At 25.7% G+C, this 7,921-nt stretch overlaps 1 protein-coding gene across 10 annotated transcripts in view; it reads left to right on the top strand.

Annotated features, from left to right (window-relative positions):
• Window positions 1-1,249: 1,249 nt before the first annotated feature.
• LOC122509186 overlaps window positions 1,250-7,921 on the top strand; it is a 166,464-nt gene continuing 159,792 nt past the window's right edge. For 9 of the 10 annotated variants that reach the window (XM_043623024.1, XM_043623027.1, XM_043623026.1 and 6 more), the window contains exons 1-2: window positions 1,250-1,584; window positions 6,618-7,387. The gene's annotated coding sequence lies outside the window, so the exon portion shown is untranslated. The remainder of the gene's footprint in view (window positions 1,585-6,617; window positions 7,388-7,921) is intronic. The other variant, XM_043623019.1, reaches the window with a different exon arrangement.

Raw genomic sequence — 7,921 nt, 5'->3', positions numbered from 1 at the left:
ATATCTACTATTTTCATAAAACTTCCAAACAGAATACAATTATTTAAAAAATGGTTTGTCATTCATTATTTAAATTAGAATTTCCATAAAATTATTCGAAAGAAATGAATTATTTAAAAATTTTTTATAAATATATTTTGAATTCTTTCATGAATATTAAAATTCGTTGCAGGATATCAATTTATTAGCAGGATAAGAAAAAAGTAAATATTTTTGATGAAAATTTGGAAAAAGTCAGGAAAATAAAAAATATGGAATGGAATTTTTGTCAATTTTGTGAAGTGAATAAAACGAGTTTTTTATTGTTTTGTTTTTTTTTTTTTTGACATTAAAAGAATGACAATAACCCACAAAAATTATTTTTCAAAACAAACTTTTATCTTTTCCTTTTATTGAATTGTTTTTATAGAAATAACATTTAACGTTTATTAAGAATGTAAAGTTATGCAACATAATGAAATATTAGGGGAGAAAAATTTAATTTTATAAGTTAATAAATTTTCCAAGTTTATAATTTATTTCAAAGCTCATGTTAATATTCAATTTTAATTTAGGTCAAGTTTGGAAAATTGTACCCTGTGACCCCCTCCTCCTTTTTAATTATACTAGACTAATTAATAAATTTAATCAACTTTTTTGAGCATATATAAAGTTTATAATATATTACAATATTACAAGAAAGTGGTTCTTTCAATTTATTCTCAATTTTTGATAACAAAAATTTTTAATGTTTTTTGCGAATAATAATTGAATGAATATATTAGAGGTCCATATTTTATATATAGCTATAACTGTAGGATACGAAAATGACAATTTCAATTTCCAGAAATGGCGGATTAATGTCCCTTTAAAAGTTATAGATCATCATAGATATTATTAAAGTGTGTATAAATGGTATAACTATATCCGTCATCGATTTGTCTAAACATGCAAATATATATATTTATATGTGTTATATATATATATATTACATATTGTGTATATATGTACATATAAAATACAAAAAAGTATTTGATTTATATAGATGCGAATAAACCAACCCCGATATTCTGTTGCTTAGGATTATGAGATTCCATAGAGAACTGTGGTAATTATTCGAGTAAAACCCCTCTTTATTTTTTCCTGGAGTTGGCAACACTGGCTCGAATATTCTCCGGGCGCGGATTCCGCTTCTCTCTCTCTCTCTCTCTTTCTCTCTCGCATCCCCTTTGAGGGAGCCAGGCTCTCGTTGAGAGGTGGTTTACGCATGCGCAAGTAGTGTCTCGATTTTTGAAGGAAGGGGAGTGAATGATGGTGAGGGATGCAGTGGGGGGGAAAGGTGAATATTTTGGAGAAGGGGTAAAACAGTGGTAGGGGATATGTTAGTAGAGAAGGTACACGTTGTGTCAGCCGGCAGTAGCAAAAGCCGTGCTACACGGCCTATGGCCCATCGTGGGTCGTCCTCCGCCTTTTAAAAAGAAATAATCGGCGCCGCGATATGTCGAAAAATCAGTGGTACCCTCTTATAAATTCAAGGGTGCGCCAAACTTTCTGGCTCATCCATCATAAATCCACGACAATTCGAAATATTAAAATTCAAAGACGGTATTATAATAAAATAAATAAATAATGATTATAGATGAAAAATAAAAAAGGAATTTTTAAACACAGAATGTGAATGTGTTGTGAACCTCGATATTGTCGAGGGTTGTGTGACGCCTTTAAATCGCCACTGCTGCCATGTATTAACGCCACTGTTACACCTTGTATTTCTGAAAATCTCCATTTATTTCTGTTTTTAATTTTACCTCTTCTCTTTTACTTACATTCTTTGTTGTAAAAATTTTCCACTTTTTTTTATTGTTTTAAATTTGTGTTTGTTTTTATTTTATTTCACCTTAATTGTAATTAACTTTTTTTTTATTTCATAATTTCTACTCTTTCCTACTATTATTTTTTTTATCTTACTACTCTTTTTGTTCTCCTACGATTTTGAAAGTACTTTATATTTTTTACTTTACTATTTTATACCTTTCTTTACCTTTCTTATTTGTTTACTATTCTTACCATAATGTGTATTTTTTTACCCCTATATTTTTAAATCTATTTTTAAATCTATTTTTACCTATTTTTAACTCACCTACTATTTTTACCCCTTTTTCCATTTTTTGGATTTCCTTTTTTTTCCTTTAAATTATTTACCACTTTCCTACTATTTTTACCTTTTTCAGCTTTTCTAACTCTTTTAATATTTTTACCTTTCTACTTCATTCTTTACTATTTCTTACTTTGTCTCAATTATTATTTTACTATTATTTTTTACATTATTATTCTTCTCTTCCTACTAATTTTTAGTATTCTACTATTTTTCTTTCATTTTTACAGTCTATTATTATTTATCCAAGTTTGAAATCAAAATTTTTTTCGAGGGATAGTCTATGGTTAAAATAAAAATATAAATATCAATATAAAAATTTCGGGGGGGCCAGGGCCCCCTGGGCCCCCCCTCTAGCTACGTGCCTGCTTCCTAGTACAATTTTTTACTTTCAGTTTTTCTTTTATATTTTAGTTTCTTGCTATTTTTTACATTCTAATTATCTTTACCTTTCTTTTATTTTTAGCTTTCCTACTATTTTTACCTTTCTTACATTTTTTACTTCCCTAATATTTTTAAATTTTTTTAACTAATTTCTTTTTCCTTTTATTTCTTACTTTCTTATTATTTTTACTTTCTATTTTTACCTTCCCTACTACTTTTACATTTCTTACATTTTTTACTTTCCTACTATTTTTGATGTTGAACTATTTTTATCCTTCTTTTATTTCTTACTTTCATATGATTTTCACCTCCTGTTTTTACCTTCCCTACTATTTTTACCTTTCTCATATTGTTTACTTTCCGACTATTTTTAATGTTTAACTATTTTAATCCTCCTTTTATTTCTTACTTTCCAGTGATTTTTACCCTTTATTTTTACTTTCCTACTATTTTGTACCCTTCTTCTATTTCATTACTTTCCTACTATTTTTACCTCTCTTCAATTTTTTGCTTTCCTTTTCTTCCCTCAATTTTTACATTCCTACTACTTTTTACTTTCTAACTATTTTGCTCTTCTTCTATTTTTTACTTTTCTATTCTTTTTACCAGTTCTTTTTTAACTTCCCTACTATTTTTATCTTTGTTGTATAAAAAATGGAAGAAAGGTAAAAATAGTTTGAAGAAAGTAAATATAAAAATATTTCCCACTATTTTTTATCTTTATTGCATAAAAAATGGAAGAAAGGTAAAAATAGTACAGAAGTAAATATAGAAATTTTTTTTTACTTTCTTACAATTTTTTTAAGTATTCACTATTTTTATCACAATTATTAAAAAATAGCGTCGCAAATTACCATGTAAAAATAATGTTTTTGTGTTTTTGACACTTAACGTTTTCAATTTGACCGACAATTTTTATGACAATGGGAGTAAAATGACTTTAAAATTGAGATACTTTTTTTCTCTGCAGTTTTTTTTTCTTCTCTTTTACTTCTATTTTCACAAAATGTGTTGTTTCCTTCCATAAATTAAAAAAAAATCAATATTCCAAATGGAGAGAACGATCAAAAGAAACCAATATTCTAAATGGTCTTTTACTTTTTATTTTTTCCTTTACAACTATTTTATTTATTTCTCCTTTTTTTTCTTTTTTTAAATTCCACGTTTATTTCCCCTTTATTATATACCTTGCCAGACATTTTTTTTTATTTTTCTTCTCTCCAGATCTGTTCGATTTTAAATTTATCTTATCTTTTAGAAGATTCTAATATATATTGTGGATTTTATTTTACTTTCGAAATTTTTTCATTTTACTGTTTTCCTTCTGTTATAAACTTGAGGTATTATTTTTTAATTTTTACGAAAAATAACTTTTTTTTTACTTTTATTTTTGGGAATACATACACAAATTGTGCGAAAATCCGTCATAATTTGCAATTCTTGAATTAAACATTTATTGACAGGAGTTAAATTTCAAATAGTCACGTGCATGGGGTGAATTGTGTTTGTCGGTTTATAAATAGAGAAGCAACAATTTTATTCATGACACGCGGATATTAAAGCTTTGCATTTTACGATCGCCGGGTCGAGAACCGGGCGCGTCGTGTATACCTTCGATCTCATATAGTCTGCCAAACGCGCCGGATTGTTAGACGAAAAGCCCTCTATAATCCAGAAAGGAGAGTGGTTTTCTTTCTCTCTCTCTCACTTTTTTCTTCTTCTCTTTCGTTTTCCAGTTATTGTCCGGGAAAAACTGTTACTCAAATACGCCGAGTGAAAAATGACGAATCTCATTAAGAAAGAGAGTTTCTGCATTTTTATATTTGGAATTGAAAGAAAATTTTTTTTTACCACGCTGTAAGAATTTTTTTTTATATTTTATTTTTAAATATAAATTTTGTACACTATATTCAAATTTTTGTATTTATTTGTTATTTACATAGTAATAATTAATTTCTTTTGTATATTTTATTCAAATGTTAGTAGGTACTTATTTTTTAATTACATAGTGATGATTAATTTTTTTTTATATTTCATTTTTATATATTTTTTTTGTATTTTATTAAACATTTTGTATTTATTTTTTATTCGTAGAGTGATAATTTTTTTTTATTTGAGAGTAATTTTTTTTTGTTCACATTTCAGGGAAAATTTAATTAATTCTTTATAGGGGACAGCTATGTTTGCCCTTTGAATTTTGGATAATTAATATTAGAAATCAATTTTGATTGGAAAGGGTATAATCCTTTGATAAATATCTATCGATTCTCATGTTAATAGAAAATTACTTATTCAGTTTACTGATTTAACGAATGCATGTGGATCAAAAATAAGCAAAAAGATAATGGGAAAAACAAAAAAAATATTTTGACACCAATTATTTGAAGAGAAAATATTAATTTAAAGAAACAAAATTTTTAGATTCCTAATTTTTTATATTTCTATAATTAATATTATTTGATTACTCTCATTTTGCATTATTTGCTTAACTGTAATTTTTTTTGTTATTCGAAAAAAAAATAAAAATAAAAGAAAATTATTTATTTATTTATCACTAATTTGTTATTCTATTTTTTATTTATAAAAATTGTTAATTTCTTATTTATTTTTTTACTTTTGAATTTTTTTTGTTTTTCTAAAGTTTGTTTCACTGAAAAAATATTTATTTCATTCAAATAACCGATTACTTGATTATTATCAATTAAATATTTACTTAAATCAAATATAATTTTTATTTTATTCAATTAAATTATATTTGAATTAATCATTTCAGTATTTGAAGAAAATATCAGTATTTAAAGCAAATACCTACCATTTAATTGATTGAAAGAAAAATTATATTTGATTCAAGTAAATATTTAATTGGATAATAGTAAAGTAATCGGTTATTTGAATCAAATAAATTTTTTCCAGTGTATTTTATTTTTACCATTCATTACTTATTTTTATTTTCTTTTGTTATTAATTAATTAAAAATTAATAATTTTCTTCATTTATAATTTTTTACTTTCTCTTACATTGTTTTCTCAAATTTATTTTGATTTTTATCTGCTAAAGTATTATTTGCCAAATTAGAAAAAAGAACAAAAAAGTATAATTTATTTTTTTTACACTTTTTTCCATTTAGAAAATTAAATTTTTTTAAAATTATTCGCTAAATTAGAAAAAGGACAAAAAAATAATCAATGAGAGAAATAAATGCAGGAATGAAAGTAAAATATTGTATAAAATACGTTTATTTTAAAATTTGTATAATTTAAATCAATCGGAAGCGGGAAAATTTGTTATTGCACTTTTTGTGATTAAATGAAGCGATTGAATTAATTAAAATAAATAAACAAATCGAATTTAAATAAACAAAAATACTTTTTGGGATAATAATTATTTTTGGTTCTTTATAATCGATAAACATAATTTTAAAAAAATGTCAAGGTGTGTGCACGTGAGTGAAAGTTGAAATTAAATTTTTTACACTAATTAATTTTTACTTTTAATTTTTTTTACAATTTTTACTTTTTAAAAAATTTTTTATTAAAAATAATTTTTCAAATATGAATAGTTTTTCTAACACTGTATTTGCTTCTTTTCCCCTCTGATCAAGATGAATACAGAGAGTATAAATATTTACTTTTCAATTTTCACGATTGTTTGAATAGAAATCAAATAGTTATTCAAGTTTACATAACTAAACTGAAAAAAATGATTAAAAACGATTCTGATTCAGGATTTTTAGTTACATTTTTTCCCTCGAGAGAATACTATTTTTTTTAGGAGAAAAAAATAGTTTATTTTTTTTAGATGTCGCGGTTTACGAATGACGGAAAGCGATAAGCGCATCGAAATTCTCGTTCGGTGGATTTTCATTTGAATTCTGCGACTAATCGAGCAAGCAGACTGGCTTAAAACAAAACGAGAACGCAATGGAAACAAAGCGTTTAAATACAGAGTAAAAGCAGTGTGGCAGTAGTGTAGTAGTAACACTAGTAGTGGTGGTGATTTTTCATTCCCCTTGGCGAAGCAAAACCCTTGATAAAAAAGAGTTTTCGATTTTTTTTCTCATCAAATTTTTTTTTTTTTTTTTTTTTTCTCTCTTTTTCAGAAAAAGGAAAATAGATTTATATTGTACTGCTCTTAGAACATATTCTCTATAGTGGAGTTTGCCTGTTGACCACGGTATGCAAAGGGTGAACAACCCCTATCGCGTTTCAGTGTTTCCGTAGTGGCTTACGACGACCTAAATCTTAGAAGAAATGAAGGAGACGGTGCAGATTAAGTTTAAGGGAGCTTAAATAACGAGTGCTGTGTGATTAAAAAAAAAAGGGAAGAAAAAAAGTGTCGCTTTAATCGTTCATTAATTTCACGGATCTTGTGGCCTAAGAAATTTCTAGCAGTGAAATTTTTAAGTATACAACAACGGAATACTAAAAGTGAAATTTATCCTTAAATTTTCAAGCTCAAAGTTTTTACTTTGAATTTAAATTTAAATGCTAATTGTGGTGTTCTGAAAAAAAGTTAAATATATCTGCATGTTTTTTCCAAAAAAAAAAAAAAAATTTGTCTATAATCGTGCCGTGTCAAGATTGTTCAACGACCAACCGAATACTGTCAATTACTATTCATATATTAATCGTTCAAGTTTTAATCGTTAAATTTTCATAGATGTTTACTAAGAATTAAAAGAAAAAAAAAACAAAGTCATTCGATACAATAGTGAATAAGGATCAAAGTGGGATTTGGCCTACATTAGTGTTTCTCTTTGGAAAATCATCAACTATTGTACCTGGTTCTTCTTCTCTATATTGATGTTTTTGTCCTATATTTGATAATTAAGAAAAGTATCAATTGTTCCATCGTTGACTGTTTATTAAGGTAAGAGAATGTAATAACAATTTTTAACTCAAAAAAAAAAAACTGGACAGTTTCCATGAAATTACTTTCGGTTAGGAATTTTCTCTCTGTATTTATAAACTTTGCAAATTGAATCGATTCCTTTTTCTCTACAAAATCTCCTTTTTGTTGAATTCTCATTGAATTCTCTTTTTAATGGAAAATTGAAAACATTTACGCTCTATGAAAAGGAACTTGGAAAACTTTTCCTGTATAAACAATTTTTACTTTTTCAGTTTTCAGAAAAAATCTTTTTTTTAAATTGAGAACAAGATGAATATTTTAATAAATATTCTATTTGGAAGATGTAAAATTCGTAAACTATTGGTTATACTTTTCGAAGTATTTTGACGAGAACATTTGAAACATGAATTTCAAATTTTATTCTATTTACAGAAATTACGGAAATGTTTGTTTGGAACAAAAATTTTATACCATTTCGTTAAAGTATAAAAGTTTATCTGTATTTCTGATATATGCTAATTTGATCAATTTTTTTAATGAAAATACTTGTGC

The sequence above is a fragment of the Leptopilina heterotoma genome, unplaced genomic scaffold, assembly GCF_015476425.1.
Source record: "Leptopilina heterotoma isolate Lh14 unplaced genomic scaffold, ASM1547642v1 Lhet_6, whole genome shotgun sequence".
Classification (NCBI taxonomy): Eukaryota; Metazoa; Arthropoda; class Insecta; order Hymenoptera; family Figitidae; genus Leptopilina; species Leptopilina heterotoma.
Note: the sequence above shows the minus strand (reverse complement) of the source record. Positions and strands in the feature narration are given on the sequence as shown.